Genomic DNA, 21,990 nt, shown 5'->3' with positions numbered 1-21,990 from the left:
ATGGAGGAACTGGGATAATATGGAGCAAAAAGTAGTATGGAGGAAATTTTATTTTATCTTTTTTTTTTTTGGCAGCATATTTTATTTTATCTTATATTATTAAGCAACTTGCATTGGCAGTTTTGACTAGACGTGGCAAAACGGGCGGGTCGGGTCGGGTTTGGGTCGGGTCAATCGGGTTTGCGGGTTAAACGGGTCACGGGTCAAAACGAGTCATTTTTAAAACGGGTCAATCGGGTTGCGGGTCAAACGGGTCGCAGGTTGAGTCGGGTCGTGAGTCGGGTCGAGTTGACCCGTATTTTTCAAACAATTTTTTTTTTTTTTTTTGGAAATAGATGCAATCTGTCAATTGTTTATGAGTTCCTTAATTGTGATTAGATTCTCACTAGTGATATTGTTACCAATTACCACTAAACACTTGAATTGATACCCAAATTTGGTGCAACTCCTGTTCCAGCTCTCTAGAAACTAATCTTGGTATAATCTTTAATCTATTTAAAGTAGGAAGAGAAAATAAAGGTGGCAAGTAAAAAATAACAAACTATAATGGAGTACATAACATATTAAGTAAAAAAGAATAAGTAAATATTTTATAAAAATTACACCTCAATCTAAATCTACTCAACATTGGTAAACATGGCAAAACGTGCGGGTCGGGTTCGGGTTCGGGTCGGGTCGGGTCAATCGGGTCGCGGGTCAAAACGGGTCAAAACGGGTCATTTTTAAACGGGTCAATCGGGTTACGGGTCAATCGGGTTACGGGTCAAACGGGTTGCAGGTAAAACGGGTCGGGTCAAAACGGGTCTGACCCGTTTTGCCATGTCTAGTTTTGACTGTCTTATCATTTTGCTGAGGGTTCATCTTGGATAAAGTAGTCACTTCATCCAAATAAATACGATAATTTCATTAGACTCACAGCTATATATTAACAGTTCATCTTATCATTTCTATCGTATGTGCAATTTTGTCATTTAATTAACTAGTTACTTCACCGTAATAATTTTAAATCATTTAGCTTGCTTTTAGTTTATCTCCCTCAACAACAAAAGAAAACACAAATAATTATAATGGTTTACCTCTCAAAATTATTCTTAATTTGCTTTTAAGTGACTTATGTTCAACAAATTCTAAGAATTCACAATAAATTATATATATATATATATATATATAAAAGTATACAACTCAATTAATACTCCTTTTAATTATTATCTATTATCATTTTCTTTAAAAGAAAATATGTAAAGTTATTCATCAAAAAAATATGTAAAGTTCGTTTGACTATATGAACTTTACATATTTTGTGTTTCTAAAAAAAGAAATTATCAATAAATAATGAAAGTTCAAATAGGTATCCACAACCTCCCATCATAGTTTCATTTTAATACTTTTAGGGGTATCTAGTATCCACACTTTCATTTTAATAATACTTTCAGGTTGAAAGTCAAATGAGAAGTTGATGAAACTTCGTATCACACTTTCATTTTAATACTTTATGGCTAACAATCAAATGGGAAGTTGATGAAGTACTTCAACCAGTAAAGTTTCTTATTGTTAAATAAGGGATTGGAAGTTCAATTTTTGCTTACACAAAAAATTGATTAATGTCTTGATCTGATGATAAAGAGTTATCATCAGGAGCAGACGCCATAAGTTGAAACTCTCTCAAAAAAAAAAAAATTGATGAAATACTCTCTTATGCACTTTCTTCCGTGTTTGTGCATTTGGGATGAGTTGAATTTTTTAGCTTATCTTATCTCCACTTTCATCTTATTTTTGCTACTATTCACGGGTTCCATTGCATTTTTTTATACTATTTATGAGTTCCACTATGTTATTCAGCTTTCAGCAAAAAGTTTTCAATATTGTGCCCGTTTGGATTCGAATGAATCCAGCGTCTGTGTTTTCTGATTTTTTTTTTTTTTTTTTTTTTTTTGCCGCTGCATAATATGACCAAGTCAACTGTGAACAGTGCACGGATGCACTGTTCACGGACCCACACATTCCACTTTTTAGCAACTTTTTTATTAAAAATAGGTCCCACAATACTATTCACACATTTAAAAATTATTTTGCTACAGTGTTTTCAGTTTCAGTTTTCAGTTTCAGCAAAAATAAGCTCAATCCAAACGGACCCATTAGCTAAATAAGTTGTTCCAAACGGACATACACTCTCTTCCTATCACACTTTCATCCTCATCATAATCACACTCTTATTTTAATACTTTCAGTTTCAGGGGTATGTTTTAACTTTTAATTACATTCTTGTTTTGATACTTTCAGGGGTATGCTCAACTTCCGACTATTACTATGTCGTTATCAATGTTAGATTAACAAAGATAAATTAACCATTTGCTATTTCTATTACTATCCTATGTGGGACTTTTATTTATTTTTTATAGAAATTCTATGTTGGAATTAATTTTTTAAATAACTAAATTATATATTTATAGATATGATAAAATTTAAAATAATGGGAATTATCTATTTGGTTCATGATAATTAGTAGTATTTATTATCATATCAAGATTCAAATCCAGGATTACATAAGAATACTTATACAGATTGTGGCAGGCTGAGATTGGACTGGGATAGATTTCGACCACACACAATTAATTTATAGAGATAAGATGCCAATCAACCTTAGTTACCCTTTTTTTAACAAGTTTATAGAGCGATATTGGAATGTGTGCTTGGTATATGTGTAAGTCAAGAAAAGTAGAACAATATACGTCTAGGATTAATTTAACAATGCTCCTCAATTCTAGGCCAAGGTGAAGGTTAATACTTGTTCTTGGAATGATAATATTCTCTCCCTATTTCTCTCTATTTCTTTTCTTTACCATTCTCCCTCCTTCTCCTTGTAGGTATATCTTTCCTTTATATAGTCATCTAGGTTGTATCCTGGCCTTCCACTTGGAGAGCCAAGGCTTATTTCCTCATATACTTGTTGTAATACCCCAATTTGGTTTTTATGACTATCACTGTACCTTGTCATTTTTTTAATATAGAGTTGAGGTACTATATGTGTGTGCACAGTAAGATGGGAGTAGACAATTTTGTGGTGCTACAAATAGGTGAGAAAATTAAAGTTTTAGTGCATAAAATTTAGTATGTGTTTGGATCCGCATCACGTCTACTGCGTTTTCTACTTCTTTTCTTTTCTTTTTTTTTTCTTTTCTTTTTTTACGCGTTTTGCTTTAGGCCAGAGGATAATTATCACTGTTCACATACTGTAGCAGTACTATTCACACACTGTAGTAGCACTGTTCACGTACTGTTCATGAGACCCACAATCACTTTATTCAGAAAAAAAATATTAAAAATGGGTCCCACGGTACTATTTACACATTTAAAAATTACTTACTAGATGTGCGGCTCACCCCATCAATTACTGTTTTAGATTAAAGTGTAATTGAGAATATAGAACTTTTGGATCACTTTGTACGGTGCAAGATAGAGCGTGGAAGTTATAGGTGACTTCAGTATTACTTGAAGACTTATAGAATTTTAGTTACCTTTATTTTGTAATTTATGTTTTATATAGTGGAGATTGTTTCCAATTTGTGGAGTTTAGATTTTTGTAAGAGATTTCTTTTTAAGTGTATTGTTTCTTTGGAGTTTTAATTTATTTTGGATTAATTATGTTTATTGAGTTTTATGAGTTCAGCAAGTTGTCATGCATCTAAATTCATGTTCCATGGATTTGGGTTGTGACACTTGTCCCATTAGGGCCTTATTAGAAGGTTTCTTTGTTAGGTTGTGAGTTGTGATGACACTATTCAGGGGTCATTCTACCATTAATGCAGCCAGCTAAGTGGGTGCAAAGTATTGAATGTGGAGGTGATTGATGCTTTATTTGTACTCTTCCTTCATTTGCCTAATGACAAACCTTCTTTCCTCTCTTTGGTTGTGTGTTTGGTGGTCTTCAGAACTAGATCTCCATCCTTCCAAGGATGTATTAGTATTCTTGGGATCCTCAGGCACTCCAATTTTCTCGAGTTTGTGGTTGTGTTATCATATTTGCTACAGAACTGTCCACGGTGTGCCCTTTTGGTCTTGACCTCTTCTAGCTCATTCTTGTCCTCGGCTTCCATGTTCTTGTCCTCAGTTTCTCGTCTTCCCACACACATTTTTTTAATAATCATATATTTATTACATATCATGCCTTATATTTTAAATCAATTTAGAAGTGTGTTCTGCTCCTCTAAATTGATATTTGTGAATCATTTAGCTTGCTTTTAGTTTATCTTCCTCCACAAAAACATAATATGCAAATAATTTAATTTATCTATTTCTCAAAATTAGTCTTGATTTGTTTTTAAGAGATTTAAATACAAAAAATTATTCATTTTAAAAATATATATACAACAAATTCTAAGATTTGCACTGAATTAAATAAGTCTCTACTAACGGTATACAACTCAGTTACTACTTAATACTACGTCAAAATTGCTAATTTTTATCATTTTCTCTAAAAGAAAATGCGTATAGTTTGACTGTATTTGATGTCCATACATATGACAAGGTAGAGGAGGATGACTTAGCCATGAAGTATGAACCCATTTGAAGTTTCTCAAAAAATGAAACAAATACAAAAAAAGCCACCAACCATACCAACCTGAGATGCCAATCAAGGGAAATTTTTATCTTAAAAAAAATGTTATTTAGGTCATTTTCCATTTTGTATATGGGGATAGTACGTTTCAATTTGTGATTTGTTCAACCATTGTCTCTATATATAAAAAGTGTCAATACTAAAGCAACAGTGAATTTGGTTTATTCAAGTCCTTTCATGCTTTCACTTGCTTTTTTCTTTTTGGGCGGTAAAATGGCCTATTGAAGACGCTTTTTATTTTTTATTCTTTTATATACATATAACATATGAGCTACTCTAAAAAAAATTATTAACACAACAAATTGCTATAATATTTTCACAATTGTTAAAGTGTTAATTTCTTATAGACCAAAATAAAATAATAAAATATCATTCTGGGCTATGCATTACTTGTATAACATATTTCAAACATGAGTTTTTTGCACACTTTAATTGATATTATGTATATGTTTGGATCTGGAGGAAAAGCCAGCATCTGCATTTGGCATTTCCTTTTCTTTTTTTTTTTGATACACGCAGATTACATTGTTCATGAGACATTATGCACTGTTCATGGGACCCACAACCACTTTATTCAAAAATATATATTAAAAATGGATCCCACGGTACTATTCACACATTTAAAAATTATTTTGTTACAGTGTTTTCAATTTTCAGCAAAATAAACTGTATCTAAACGGACCCTCTGTCTTAGGATTTATTCACAATGATATGGACTTATCTCCGGGGAAAAGCTTGGACGGAAGTTTCAAGAAGTCTAGCTCTGGTTTGTTATGATTCCTTTATCTTTTTCTTGTTAAGCAGTTGGTAGTTTGCAATCCTCCAATTTATCTTTTACAAATTGCAATGCTAGTTATTTTTAACTTATGATTATACATAGCATAGATTGTACATGCTCTCAGAGTCTCAGTTCCTGTCTTTTGAAATTAAACTTAGATTCAACAAATAGGCTGTGTTTGTTTTGGCTTCAAATCACTTCCAGAAATGTTTTTCCGTAAATGTGGGTGTCTGGGTGTACAAGGAAAATTGGGTCAAACGGAAAATCATTTCCATTAACCGTAAAATATGTCCTCTGACTTTGTAAAACCATTTCCGTTTGTATTTTACCTTCAAATGAATTCCGCCCCAAGAAAATAGAAGAGAGAGAGAGAGAGAGAGAGAGAGAGAAACAGCAAGGAGATCGCACCAGAAGCATGGTCTCGTCGCACCCAGCATTAGTGAGATCGCGCCGCTTGAAACACCGGTGAGATCGCACCCATCGGTGCCGCCACCCAAGCCCGATCCACCCAAGCCTGATCGTCTCCACCCAAGCTCGATCCACCCAAAACCGAACTCATACTCGACCCACCCAAGACCGAGCTTGTTCTCGACACACCGGTGAAGCCTAGATCGTCGTCCTCAACCCACAACCCCATCTTCATGCATGCAACCACGATTTGGGTCAGATCGTCTACTCACGATCTCGTCGCCACCACCTATGACCGATCTCGTCATTTTTTCTCTCGATCTCGTCGTCATCGCCGCCGCCGCCTCTAGATCGACCCATCCATGACCGATCATCTCTATCTCTTTCTCGATTTGCCTCCCTTTTTTCCTCAATCACTCACTCTTTCTTCCTCCCTCTCTCAGTTTGACCGAGGATACAGTGTTTGATGAATGGTTTTTTGTTTTGAGTTTTGTTTTTTTAAGTTTATATATTGAAATTTTCTATTATAAAATTTATTTGGGAGCTGAGAAAATGTGAAAAACTTGTAGAAAATAAGCATTTTCAGAATGAAACCAAACACCTGAAAATATTTTTCAAAGTAATTTTCATAATGCAACCAAACACTTGAAAATATTTTCCTTTTCTGAAAATAATATTTTCGAAAAATATTTATTTTCTGAAAAATATTTTACATTGAACCAAACACAACTTAAGTCACATATAACTAGTGGAACAAATCCATTTTTAGAAAAATTTTATTAAAAATTAAAAAAATTGTCAAAATTTTTTCAATTTTTGATTACTTTTTTTGAAATTGATTTACTAACGTGTGCTCAGAACGAGGAAAAAGTATAGATGACATATACAGGTACGGTACGTATTGCCGGTACTACCTTGTTTTGTATTCTCTTTTACACCTTTTCTATTAGTAGGCTCTTACACCATTTGCCGACACCAATCTTCAACTTATATTTTGGAAAACTTTATGCATGCAGATTGATGGGATTGATGGAGGTGTTTGAAAATAGGAGTCAGAAGCTTGATGTTTTGCCTATTACGTGTCAGGAGGTACAAGGTTGGTATGTTTCCTTGGAAAAGGAATTGATAATGACTTCATTAGTAGCTAGTACTACATGCTGCATGGACTGAGACTTGGTCCATTTAAAATCCATGATCCACAATGTGTTCAATGATCCAGCACTAATATTTTGTTTGATAATACAGTCTGTCTTGTGGGTCCAAAGGGCATTTGCCTTGTGAGGTTCCACTTATCAAAAAAATATATAGTCTGTCTTGTGCTAAGGAGAATTTAAAGAGGAGTTCTTCCCTGTAATAGTGGTTCTCTCCTAACTGCAAATTTGGTCCCACGCTAATTCACTAGAGTTAAGTTTTGAATTACAGAGAGGAATGCTATAGTGTTTGCCAAACATGAGACTGATTGAACGTTTGTATAGAGTTGATTTCCTTTTTCAACTGCATTTGCGGCCATATCAGTGAGTCCCGTTCTAATTTCCTATTTCAGTTGCGCTTGCGTCCAATTCAGTGGGTCCCGTGCTAATTTCCTTTTTCCACTATGCCTGCGTCCAACTCAGTGGGTCCCGTGCTAATTTCCTTTTCCAACTGCGTTTGCGTTCAAATTAGTGGGTCTTTGTGTTTGCGTCCAACTTAATGGGTTCCGTGCACTGTTCATGGGACTCACAAGTATTTTTTCACCAAAATTTTCATTAAAACTGGATCCCACAACATTATTCACACATTTAAAAATTATTTTGTTACAGTGTTTTCAGTTTTCTACTATAAGCGGTATCCAAATTTCCGACTGCATTTGCGTTCAAATTAGTGGGTCTCGTACTAATTTTCTTTTTTAGCTGCGTTTGCGTCCAACTCAATGGGTCCCGTGCACTGTTCATGGGACCCACAAGTACTTTTTTTCACCAAAATTTTCATTAAAACTAAGTCCCACGACATTATTCACACATTTAAAAATTATTTTATTACAGTGTTTTCAGTTTTCAACTATAAGCGGTATCCAAATTTCCAACTGCGTTTGCATTCAAATTAGTGTGTCTTGTACTAATTTTCTTTTTTAGTTGCGTTTGCGTCCAACTCAATGGGTCCCGTGCACTGTTCATGAGACCCACAAGTACTTTTTTCACCAAAATTTTCATTAAAACTGGGTCCCACGACATTATTCACACATTTAAAAATTATTTTGTTACAGTATTTTCAGTTTTCAGTTATAAGCGGTATCCAAATAAACCCTGAGTATACGTTTGGATACAGCTGAAAAAAATTTTCAACTACGTCTAGTCTTGCAGTGGGTTTTGTGCACTATTCATGAGACCTACAAACCTCTTTTTTCAACAAAACTTTCATTAAAAATGGCTCCTACAGCACTATTTACACATTTAAAAAATATTTTGCTACAATATTTTTAGTTTTCAGTAATAAGTGGTATCCAAACAGACTCTGAGCATCTGTTTGGATAGCGCGTCTAACATCCAGTGTTTGTCAGTGAGTCCTGTGCACTGTTTATGAGACCCACAAACCTCTTTTTTCAACAAAACTTTCATTAAAATGAGTTTCATTGTACTATTCACACATTTAAAAATTATTTTGTTACAGTATTTTTAGTTTTTAGTTTTCAATAATAAGCAGTTATTTGAGAATTGCACCATTAAGAAGCCTTTTTCTAAGTTCGAATTCGGGATCACCTGCTGTTACACCAAGATCACTAAGTTGCTTCTTTTCTTCTTAAGTTGAAGATAATATAATGTGATTTAACAACTAAGGTGAAACAGAGTGCAAAGTTTGAAAAAGGCCTAATAAATGCTGGGAAAGGTTTCAGTTTGAGTTAGATAATTCAGCCAAACAAAAAGAGAAAAGAAAGAGTAGAGGATATTTTCTTGTCGTCTTGTAGGAGATAGGGGGGAGGGAGTCAAATCTGTAAGTGCAACACAATCGAGTAAACAGGCCCACTCGTGCAAACTCATACAAAGGGGCAAAGGGCTTAGAGGTCATCTTTCCCCATGCTTTCCTACTTTCTAGGTGAAAGATTCCTAATCTATATCTCTACTGAATTTAATATGCTTTGATCAAACTTCTTAATTATCAATAATTACTTGTGTGTCCCTCAAAAAAAAAAAATTTACTTGTGTGCTTGTTCTTGGTTTTTTTGGTTCTAATATAAGTTCTCTTTGTTACCATCTTGTAAGTAATGCATCGATTTATTTTTAATATTTTGCTCCTCTATGTGATGCAGTAACCTCTACTCATAGTATCTCTGGTGCTTCTGCTTCAAGTAGGTTTGTTCCTACTTCCAGAAGAGGGTTCAAAGGGCTAAAGGACTACGGAAGGAAACTTGTCAACTAGAACTTTTCACACAAAGTCTTGAGGATTGGATTTCTGAGAAATCATGTGCAGATTATGTGGATGGCTTTTGGAATTGCAAAAAAGTAATGTCTTTGGCTTGTCTTGGTTTTGATAGTTGTTTTTTCATTCATTCATGGAACTGGGTTTGAAATTATGGTAAAATTTTTATGTGTTTTTTTTTTTTTTTTTTGGATTTATCTATGTGGGTCTATAACTTCTACTAAGGCTGGGAGTGCAACGTTATTTAAGGTGTGTATGGATACCGCTTATTGCTGAAAACTGAAAACACTGTAACAAAATAATTTTTAAATGTGTAAATAGTACCGTGGAACCTAGTTTTGAAGTTGTTTTTGCTGAAAAAAGTAGTTGCGGGTTTTGTGAACAATGCACAGGACTTACTGGAAAACGTGGGACGTAGTTGAAAAGTGCTTTTCAACACTATCCAAACATACACTTAGGGTCTGTTTGGATACCGCTTATTGCTAAAAACTAAAAACGATGTAGCAAAATAATTTTTAAATATGTGAATAGTACCGTGGGACCTAGTTTTAAAGTTGTTTTTGTAAAAAAAAGTACTTACGAGTCCCGTGAACAGTACATGAGACCCACCAAAAAAACGCTGGACGCGCTATTTAGACAATCACTTAGTTTTCAATTTTTTGAGTTATATGTGAGGTCTGGTAAACTGAGTGCAGTTTAGATTTGCTAAGAAATTGTTCGATGAAATGTCTGTGTGAGTTGTATATTTTAATGCATGAGTTTTTTGTTTGAGATTTTGAGCAACTAAAATGTTATTGTGACTGAAACCTAACTCCCTATTAATCTAGTGAAATGGTTGGATTGGGTATAGTAGGGATTGATGGGTTCAATTTATTTGAGTAAATGTGATATGAGTATCTAATATAAATATTGTCATTGACATTGGTTCCAGATTGTGAATGACTTTCAGTTTTGGAATGTTAATGTTTAGATGTTATAATGTAGGGAAATTTTGGGTATAATGGAAAAAGTAGAATCTTTATCTTTAATCTAATTTTACTCTTTCCAATTATTTGTTATTTGTTATTCTTTCCCTTCTGTTATTTGTAAGTAAACTAAAGGATCAACTTGGCTTTGTGAAATTTTATGTCTACTGCCGTTTCTAGTACTATGATCTAGTGAGGGATTGGGGTCCTGGTGATGGTGATGGTTGATGGGTAAAATGGTTAAACATTGCAGTCAAGTTTGTCCGGAACCATCATTTTATTCTGCTAAGCAATCAAGTTGCTAGCTAGTTTTATTTTATGTGTGAGTAGTTATGGATATGTGCTTTTAGAGCAATCAAGTTTTACGGCTAAGCCTTGCCTCTCACTGATCCAAACAGTTCAAAAGCTAATGCATGGAGTTGTAATGACAAATCCTCAGTATATTTGATATTACTTATATAGCAAATATGAGGGTCTTTTTGGGATGGTCTGGTTTTAATTAATCTTTGTTGGGTTCTGAATGTTTAGATAGATAGATATATAGATATTTATCTTTTTTGGTGAAATATAGATATTTATCTGCAACTAGTGAAATTGGCCATTTGCATTGTACATGAAATTCTCCTTGTATCATTTCCAAGCAATTTAGCAATAAAAGATAATGAAATTCTTATCTGGGTGCCTTTTATTTTTATTGTTTTCATTATTTATCTTTGTAAAATTTTAAGAAGGGAAAATACAAAAACTTACCCTGAGATTTGGGATAATGCCAAAAAAATCCAAAACTTCTTTAAAATGTCCAATTTGGTCCTTTAAACATTAACGGCGTATAAGGCCATTTTTGCATTCTCTCCTGGTGCAAAGCTACCTGGGATTTCTAAAGGAAGACTACAATGACAGCAAGCAAGTGGGACATTAACACCACACCATTTCATGTTTCATCAACACCACATCAACAATTTTCTTAGATTTTTTCTTAAAATAAAATTATTAATAGTTTTGTGTTTGGTAGCCAAAAAAATCCAAAGAAAAAGTCACATGGATCTTCCCCATTCTGTGTTAGGCAGCTAAGAAAATCAGAAGTACAACCCATAAATCTTCTTCATTCTTAATTTAGTAGCCAAAATATCAAAAGGACAGCCCATATAGTCTCATCTGCTTTTTAGACTCCTTTACTCAGTGTTTGGTTGCCAAGAAAACCAAAAGGAACATCTTCATCTCTTTCACAAAGAAACCCATGAAAACCTGAATGACCCTAACCCAATCACACCAGCCAAGGTCCAAAATTCCATCACAATATTACTATTAAACCCAAATCCAGTTTCTCTCCACACACACACAAAAAAAAAAAAAAAAAACCAAATCCAGTTATCCCATCGAAAATGGCTGACCCACCAACCACCACCGAAGGATTTCCATCAATGAAATAGAGACATGGGAGAAAGAAGAGGGTAAGATTTGGCTTGGCAAAGGAAAAGAAAATAGAAAGAGTGAGAGAATCAAGTGAGAAATAGAGGAAAAAGAAAAGAAACAAGAGATAGAGAGAAGGCCAAGTGTGTGCAGGTGAGGCATTGACTGTGATTTTTTGAGGATAATGATAGGCCAAAAACGAATTGACCCCTTGTGATGAATTAATTGATTAATTAGTCAAGTTTATTAATTAATCAAATTAACATGCAAACGCGTGATAGCACAAACAAATCACCAATTAAACTAAGTATGTAGCGGAAAATAAATTAACATGGTGATTTGTTTATGAATGGGGAAAACCAACATGGCAAAAACCCCACCAGGTGATTTTCAGGTCACCACTCCCGAGAATCTACTATTATCAAAACAAGCGGTTACAAGTAAAGGAATCCTAGTACCTTATACCAACCTACAGTTGAACCCTTACACCAATACCCAATTGGACTTGTTCTGTAGTGACAATCTCTCCTTTTGATGCATGGCTCCTAGTACATGACTAACCAATCTGATACGCGGATCCCAGTACGCGGCTTACTCTTTTGCACAAATCCAAGTACGTGACTAATTCCACAGCAACCCTTTGATTGGTGTAGTTGATTTGCAGCAGCTTCACATAGAAACACCAATAAGATCTTCAATGTTGGTGCAAGAGACTTTACTTGGTTACAGAACCTAAAGGCGTACAAGAAACGCAGCAAGAACTCTTTCTTCTGTATGAGGAAGCTATGGTTTCAAAAAGAAAACCTTATGAAGCTTTCTAGGGTTAGAGTTTTTCTTTTTTCACCTCCTTTAAATAGGAGCTTAATGGGCTCTCCTATTCCAAATAGGTTTACACAAACCTTGGGCTTTCCTAGTCTAATAAGGATTATACAAACCCACAAACCTTAGGTTTTCCTAGTTCTATAAGGATTATACAAAACCCATAAACAAATAGCCTTTTAAAATAAAAACGTTATTGGCTATAATTTGAATCCCGTAAGCTCGATAGATCGAGACATCTGTCGAGCTTTAATGAATCTTGACAGATCGAGCTTCTGTTGAGGAGGTATCGAGACCAGCAAATTGCACTTTTCTTGAGCAGTTCTTGAGTAATCTTCATGTCTTCAATTTAACCACTTGTAATGATCACCTTGAACCTACTTAGATTTAGCCAAATATAAGTAAAGTGTGTTTTGTCAAAGGATATGTCAATTACATAAAAATATGTCCCTAATAGATAAGAAGAAAGAACGGAGAAAAGATTAAACAAAAAAAACTATTGGCTCTGAAACAAACGGTGTTACATGTTGTTTGTCTTCAAGGACCAAATTGGCTATTTTTAAGAAGTTTTTGATGTGTTTGACATTATCCTAAACCTCAAGGTAGGTTAGTGTAATTTACCCTTTTAAGAAAAATAATAATTGAAGAAAAAAAATTATTGATCTTAAATCCAAATCCAAATTTAAGTATCTAAACAATAAAATTTCAAATGATGAATTTCAAATCCTTCATTCTATAAAATAAAAAAAATAAAAAAAACACCCAAACATGGAATTTTAAAATCAATGGATTTGAAATCATGGAATTTGAAATCAATTGATTTAAAATTCAAATCCAAATTCAAATCTTGCCATCCAAACACAACCTTAAGTCATTTGTATATACTAAATAAATAAAAAAATGTCATAGTATTGGTCAAACATGCAATTATTTGAAGTTAATGTTGGCTACAAACCGCCAGAGTGGTCGTTGGAGAAAAGTGGATATTTAACTAACGGAACTCGAGAGTACTAAACTTGAGTAGTAAGCAAGTAAAGAACTCAAGTCTACTAACCTCGAGTTCTATATAGTAGTTTTTTGAAGTTAATGTTGGATACAAACCGCCACAATGGTCGTTCGAGAAAAGTGGATACTTAATTAATGGAACTCGAGAGTATGAAACTTGAGTATTGTTGAGGTCTAAAAAAAAGTCACCATGTTGCACCAAGGCCCAAAATGGCATAGAGTGTTGAACTCCATGCGAAAATAAAAGACTTGAGCCTGCAATAAAGAAAAAAAGATAGTAGGCCCAACTCCATTAAAGGATTTAAGGAAGAACCCAGACCCACGAATAAATAGGCCTTAGAATTCATGAAACAAAGGGAAGGAAAATAAAAAGCCCAGTCCGCCAAGGTCAGAAAATCATTAGGTAGTCTAGTAATAAGAACTGGACCGGGATACCCAGGGACAGTCAAGGGCTCGGGACTCTTGGGACATGCAGCATAGCTAGGATGAGATCAAGACAGCTCAAAAGGAGTGCTAAGAAACACAAGGAACGAGAATAGATACGTCCCTATTAGCCTCCCAATAATGCAGAAAAGAACCAGAAAGCTTGGTAAACAACTATTCATGAGCAAGGGGCTAGTACCTTAAGGAACCCAGAATGAAGAACCATGAAGGGAAGCAACTGGGAAGACTTTCAACCTAGCAGAAAGGAATCAGCTCACTTGGGAAAAATGACAAGAGAAAAGGCAGCCAAAATCTGAGTCTAAAAAGGGTGAAAGGCCTTGAAGAAAGAAGGGCCAAAGGTCAGCTCTTTAAGGACACCCCAAAATGGAAAGTCAACAGGAGACTTTTGAGGAAGAAGCACCAAAAGGAGAAAATTTTGAAAAATAAAGAAGGGACTAGCCACCAAGGTTGCTGACACTACAATGGTTTTGGCACCTAGGAGGGGCAAATGGGGGGAATCGGTGGTACCCCAGAATCCTAGGATGACACTATAAAATGGGGAAGCAGCCAACAGTGAAAGGGCATTCAGCAACATTGAATTAGAGCAGAATCATTGAGAAAACTCTGTTAAAATTAAAAGAAAGTAAGAAAAGAGGATGAAATACCGCCCGGTATCCTCAAACAGCCACTAGAGAACACACTTGGATTCAAAGGGATTCAAATTTTGCAAGTCATAGAGGCCCAAAGAGCCATCTAAGTCTGTGATTTTTGAACTTATTTAGACCTTGTGATACGTCCTAGTGTGCATGATATATTACACAATTGAGAAATTTATGAAATATTACACTGTATCTTAAGGACCCCTAACGTTTACTTTGTGTCTTTCTCTATTGCATTGCTCCTTTATTGATTATTGCTGTTCAATGCATATATTTCTTGTTTGCTAGTATGTATGTGTTGTAGGTACCTGCTCTGTGCACCATCTGGTTCGTAATCAACCCATTTAGTTGTGGTGAACCAAGCCCAGTCCCTTAAAAAACAACAACTAGAAGGCCCAAGGTCCTCGGTCCTACTTGGGCCTGGGCACCGTCCAAAAAGAACCCTCACAAGTATTAAACAAGTAAAGAACTCAAGTTTGCTAAACTTGAGTTCTGTACTTATTATGCATACCAACTTACTAGCGTCCATCATATCAATGGTACTCAATAGTTCTAAACTCGAGTATTTTTTATTTTAAGAACTCGAGTTTATTAAACTCGAGTACCTCTTAACATTCTAACCCCTCGCTAGCTCTCAACCATTTTCAGTATTTACCATTCCCACTTTATTTCCTCTAAAGAAGCAGAAGCCTTACTGGTAGTTGGGTCACCTTCTGCAAGTCTTGGGTTCTCAGTGTGAGTGTCTCCACCCAAGACCAACGTGCTGTCCATTTCCACCTTTGGGTCAACCCTTTTGTGATCAATACATAGAGGTAACAGTTAAATACTTAGTCAGATTGTCTTTGCATGTAGTTCGTATAAAATTTTTGTGCATGGGGTGTATTTCATGTAATGAGTTTTGCAATATTAACTATGTACAATTGCTGATTTACAAGATGAAACACACACCCACACTCATGCATAACTATGTACAACTGCTGATTTATATATATATATATATATATATATACACACACTTATATTTATAAATGTTAGTTGAATTTCCAATTAGTGCCAAGTATAGTTCACGTGTGGCTTAATTATATAAAACTCTTGTAGTTGATAGATAGATGTAATATGATATTCTATTGAGTTTTAAAGTAATATGGGAGTTCATAGTAATATGAATTCATTACTCTACAAAAAAATTGGTTTAATAAAATAAAGCAGAAATGGTTGAATTTTAATTATTTATATGTGTATAATATATATATATATGGTTAAGTGCACATTATGTCTATGCATATAAATTATTTGTATGATCGAGATTCAATTATTTATATGTGTATACACAAAGTCGAGGAGGTTGAGTTTGAATATAAATTCTTTTTATCATACGCCTAATTTATTTAACTAGTTATAGATTATGACAACTACAATATTCTTTGAACAAGTCGGTGATGGATTTTCACTATTTTTATGTGTACTATGATGGAGAGATGTATTATCATGAATTGCATGGATTGTCATACCAAGGCTCGAACCAAAAGCATAAATGTCTTAAGGTGAAGCGTGGGATTAGCCTTAGGAAATTGCAACAGAGAATATTGACGGCGATGGGATTGGACCACTCTAGGCATAACATTTCCATCGTATATTGAGCACCTCAACGGGTTGTAGACACCCAAGTTTTCTACAATTCACTACAGTTATCGAGCAACGCCGAAGTGAAGATGATGCAGGAATTTGTTGAACAAATGCTGGTGAAGGGATTCATTGCTTTGAATCTCTATGTCACTATTAAGCTTGCTATAGTAGAGGTTAGAGAAGGTTCACAACATGCCGTTTTGGATTAAATTGGAGATGAGCACATTGACTCAATACAGTTACAGTTTTACCAAAGGTGTGTAGAGAACACAGGAGATGGGTATGGCAGTGAACCGTACCAGGCATTTCCGCATGTGAACTCGATTGAGGAGCAGGAAGGTTACCAAGAAGTGCATGAAGAAGAGCATTTATCTTGTGATGAGGTGCATGGGGGCATTTATCTTCTTCTTCTTTTTTCAATTTTTTTTCTTTTTTTCTTTGAATTTTTCTTTCTTTCTTTGAATTCTCTTTTTTTTCTTCTTTGAATTCTCGTACAAACCACCACATTGAAACAAACTAATCAAATTCAATCTTGAAACACTATGGATAAGGGCTTTAAGAAAGAAAGGCTAATTAAAAGGCTCAATGGGGTGACTAGCGATAATGTATCAAAAAAGAAAAACACATATATGGCTCAAAGTAGACAAAAATGGCCTAATCTCATCTCTCAAAGACTAGTATAGTTCATTCAACATCAATGACTTCAAAAGATTCAAGTGTGGCATAAAATTAAATTATTTTTTTCTTGGCCAAAAGAAAGAATAATGAGACTACAACAAGGGAAACATGTTACGCACTTACAAATGAACTTTAAGACTAGAAACAATAAATAACCCTCCAAAAATAACGATTGGCTCAAAACTCACAAGGGTTATAGTCTCCACATTGTTATCATCAAGATTTTCTAATCATTTTTATCCTTCAACAACAAGTTGTGTTTGAGTGGCTATATGCATGTGCAATGAATGGAGCATGAAAGCAATGAAATTCTTTAAGCAAGAGTAGTATAACAAACTCAAAACATAAACCTCAAGCTAGGCAAAAGAATATATATATATAAATATATATTAACACAACTAAACAAAACAAAAAGATAGAAATCTATATAAATCCCCCCCAAACTTAAACGAAACATTGTCCTCAATGTTAAAAATGATACTCTCAAATATATGTCTTGAATGAAGAGAGCAAATTATGAATATGCAACATGAGAAAATCAAGTAGGAAAAGTAAGGTAAGGAGAAGGAGGAGACGTACCTTGATCAAGCTGATTATTATAAATTTTAATTTTTGTCGAATATCAGCTAGAACAAAAGAAAATAAAATGAAGCAAGAAAATAAACACAAAGATTAATCTAAAATCAGAAAATAAACAAGATTTTTTTTTTTTTTTTTTTTTGGTAAAAAGATTTAACACAACTGGAGATCAATCCTGATAAACAGGACCATCCAAACCTCAACAACACCATGGAGATAAATAATGCATATTATGAATGGACTAGTCCAATGATATTGTAACTTACCTGGGTAAAAAACATGTTGAGAAGCTTTTGTAGTGTCTTCCAAGTGAATTCTTTGCATAAGCACAGAAGCACTAATACCCTTAATATTAGCAATTTTCCAACCTATAGCTTCCTTATGCTCTTGAAGTATACTTATCAATTGGTGTTCCCAAAAGTCATCCAACTTTAGTGGTTCTACAATAGATGGGAATAGGGATGAAGAAAGTGGGAAACAGATCACTTTTGGCTGCCAGCTATCAATACTTAAGAGAGGAACAGAATCCAACAATGCATTGACCTCCTCAATTGATTTTTCAGTATCCAAATTGTAATCAAAACGGGTTAAGCAAGCCTTTGGGGGATCCTCACAACTTGATTGTAGGAAAGTATCATGGACTAGGCTCCCAATCATGTTAACCTCACATATATCCTCATTGTCTAGTACTTGCTTACTTATGTCAAAAATATTAAGCTCAACATTCATATTCCCAAAAGAAATCTTCATCACACCACTCCGACAATTGATCAAAGCATTGGATGTGGCTAAGAAAGGGCGACCCAAAATGACATGGATTTGTATACTGACATTTAGAGTAGGCTCAGTGTCTAACACAACAAAATCAACAGGAAAATAGAACGCGTCTACCTTAATTAGCACATCCTCAACAATACCTCTAGAGATTTTCACAAACCTATCAGCTAATTGAAGTGTCATGGTTGTGGGTTTCAACTCCCCCAAACCTAGCTGTAAGTATACTGAATATGGCATTAGGTTCACACTTGCCCCCAAATCTAGCAAAGCTCGCTCAATGAGATGATCCCCAATCCTGCATGAAATTGTAGGAGATCCAGGGTCCTTACATTTCACTGGATATTTATTCTGAATGATTGAATTGACTTGCTCAGTCAAAAATTCCTTTTTAGGGACATTTGTCTTTCTCTTCATTGTCACAAGATCTTTTAGAAATTTGGCATAAGCAGGAACTTGTTGAATTGCATCAAGAAATGGAATGTTTATTTGCACTTGCTTAAAAACCTCTAAAATGTCTCCAAATTGTGCACTTTTCTGAGGACTGATTAACCTTTGAGGAAATGGAGCTTTAGGAACAAACCTCTTATCAAGGGGGGAATTAAGATCCTGAATTGGAGTGGCGGGTGGGTTGTCCTTCTTTTCTCCATGATCATCTTGTGAACTATGAGTTCCTTTTTCCTTTAACACAATATTTTCATCATCCTCCACTTTTGGCATTTTCACTTGATTATCAACTTGCTTACCAGACCTAAGGGTAGTAATAGACTGAACATGTTCTTGTCCATGAGTAGAAATAGAAGAACCATTGATGGCATACTGTCCTTTTGGGTTAGGTATAGGTTGACTAGGAAACTTTCCTTTTTCCTTCTCTCCAACTTGGGTTGCTAACTGGCCAACTTGATTTTCCAACTTTGAAATAGCTTGAGTATTCAAATGGGTGGAACTTTTCATCTCTTGAATATCTTGGCTGGTTGATTGCATGAAAGTTTTGAGAGACTCCTCCAAAGATGGTTGTTGTCTTGGTGGTGCTACAAACTGAGGTATTGATTGAGGAATGGGAGGATATGCTTGAGTAGGTGGACAAAATTGACTTTGTTGATGCATTTGTTGTCCACCTACATTTGTGGGAGGCTAATTTTGCCTCCATGAGAAATTAGGATGGTTCCTCCAATTTGGATTGCATGTCTCTAAAAATGGACTAGCAAATGGTTTTCCATAATTATTCAGTGCATTTGCTTGCTCAGCATAAAAATTAGGGTACCCAGCTGTAGAAGGACACATTTGTGTTGTATGCATAGGACTAGCACAAATAGAGCATGTTTCACTTTGAACTTGATTGACAGAATTCATCCCTCTACCTAAAGCTAAAGCTTCAACCTTACGAGTGAGATTGTCCAACCTAGCTTTTATGTCTAAATCATCATTGACTTCATACAATCCTCCTTTCTTAATTGCAGGGGCAGATCTCTCTTTACGGTTGGAAAAATCCCATTGTTGTGAACTTTCAGAAAAAATTCTCAAGAAATTTGTATGCCTCATCATCTACAAGACTCAAAAATCCACCACCATTCATGGACTCAATCATGTTACGATTTGTCTGAGTCAAACCATTATAAAAATATTGTACTAGTCTCCATGTTTCAAAACCATGATGGGGACACTTTAAGATCAAGTCCTTAAATCTCTCCCAACTCTCATAAAATTTCTCTTGTTCATCTTGATAAAAATCTGCAATTTCTCTCCTCAAAGCATTGGTCTTGGCCATTGGGAAAAATTTAGAGAGGAATTTTGTGACCAACAGTTCCCATGAAGTGATAGATCCAGGTGACAAAGAATTAAGCCATGCTTTTGCCTTATCCTTCAAGGAAAAAGGGAATAAATGCAAGCGAACAAAGTCATCAGTGAAATTTTGAAGCTTACAAGTAGCACAAATCTCAAGAAAATCCTTCACATGCATATAAGGATCTTCTCTATCCAATCCATGAAAAGTAGGAAGAAGATGGATTATCTATGGCTTCAACTCAAAATGTGTAGCAGTGATTGCAGGCAATACTATGAAAGATGGAGGGTTGGTGGTTATGGGTGAGAACAACTCCCTAAGAGTTTTTGAATCATCTCCTGTTTCTCCCATTGTGGATGAATAATCAAAACTAACAAGATGATTTTCTTTATCACGTATCCAAGTTCTCATACACCAAGCACAAAGAAAAAAAAATTGTTTTTGTTTTTTTTTTATATTTAAAAAAAAAAAATTTAACAACTAGTAGAAGGAAAAATTCAATTAAGACCTAATTTATTTTTCTAACCAAGTCCCCGGCAATGGCGCCAAAAACTTGTTGTGAAATTTTAAAGTACTCGCAAGCGTACGAACCGTACCGAAGTATAGTTGAACAAGAACGAGGTCAAACCCACAGGGACTTATATAAACGTAGGAAAATTAATTAAACCTTAACCAAATTAATCCTAATCTAATTTAATAAAAATTGGTTGTTTGCAATTAAATATACTAAACAAATAATAAAACTAAGCAAATAGTTAAACTAAGCAAAAGATATAAAGCAATAAAAAGATGTAAAGCAATAAAAAGATGTAAACAATCAAGAGAAAGGAATTAAGGTTTTGGAATCCGCCTTGTAAATCATATCAGCATATATTTATGATCATTTATTTTTCCCAACCACTGCATGATAATCTAGAAATCAATCTTGCTATCATGGTAAATATCATCATTAAAACCCTTATTTTAAAAATCAAAAGCATGTTCTTCTTCGCTTCTTAAGTATAAAATCAAATCATCAATTGTATCCGTAGCCAAACAAATCACAAGATATATCCAATTTTAAAAATCAAATCATAAATTGTATCCATTGACAGATAAATCACAAGCGATATCCAATTTTATAATCAAGAATTAATAAACTAAGCAATCAATTAATTAAGACAAATCCTAAATCATGAGAAAAACATGATTGAACTCATATCTAGAATCCCATCTTAGTCAATTGATATGAAGCAAGAACAATTTAAATCAATAAAGAACAACTATTGTGGGAAAAATCAAATCACATAAATATTACTGTTAATCCTTAACAAGGTTTAATCCTCAACCCTAATTATAAATTTAGCTACACATAGTAATTGAAAGAAATCACAAAAATAAAATACTAAACATTAAACTAGACAAATAAAATAAAACTAACTGTCTTGGAAGAAGTAGCCGCAACTCTCTACACATTCAGCCCTCAGCCCTAGCACTAGCCTCCGCCTCCTTGAATTTTGCCCTAAAGAGTCTTTAAATAGGTCAAGGAATCCTATTACAAGTTGAATTCCCGTTTGGAGAAAATCCCAGATTTTTAGGCTTCACTTAACCGACTATTTTGGCCCACTTAAATTCAAATTTTGGACTTTTGGTAAACTACAAAGTTGTAGCCCTTTAAGTTAAATTTTCAACCCAACTTGAATCATCTCGATTGGACATCTGAGCCGAAAGTTATGCCAAAAATACTAATTGATGTGCAGTCTGGAATCCTAATCCGAATTGGACTTGGATTTGGTGCAAATTTCCTTTGATTTCTTACTCCAATTGGACTTAAATTTAATTGAGTTGGTCTTTTCTTGAATTCATGCCTGGCTGGATGTAAGTTGGCTTGAATCAATTGGCCTAGCCCCACTTTGCATGTAAAGCCCTTGTTACCTACAACACAAAGATATTATATAATCAGTCACAAAATAACATAAAAGTAAGGCTAAATATGTAGATATGTGAGTACTTTATTGTATATATTTCATGCACATCACTGCATTTAGTTAATTGGTGATTTGTTTGTGCTGCCACGTACATTGCTTGTTAATTTG

At 34.6% G+C, this 21,990-nt stretch overlaps 1 non-coding gene across 1 annotated transcript; it reads left to right on the top strand.

Moving 5' to 3' along the window:
• Positions 1 to 19,778: 19,778 nt before the first annotated feature.
• Positions 19,779 to 19,887, top strand: LOC126732002 (small nucleolar RNA R71). The gene has a single exon (XR_007659194.1). It is a non-coding gene; the product is annotated as a small nucleolar RNA R71 (small nucleolar RNA).
• Positions 19,888 to 21,990: the final 2,103 nt, after the last annotated feature.

Source organism: Quercus robur, chromosome 5, assembly GCF_932294415.1.
Source record: "Quercus robur chromosome 5, dhQueRobu3.1, whole genome shotgun sequence".
Lineage (NCBI taxonomy): Eukaryota > Viridiplantae > Streptophyta > Magnoliopsida > Fagales > Fagaceae > Quercus > Quercus robur.
The sequence above is the reverse complement of the archived record's forward strand: the minus strand, read 5'-3'. Positions and strand labels throughout refer to the sequence as shown.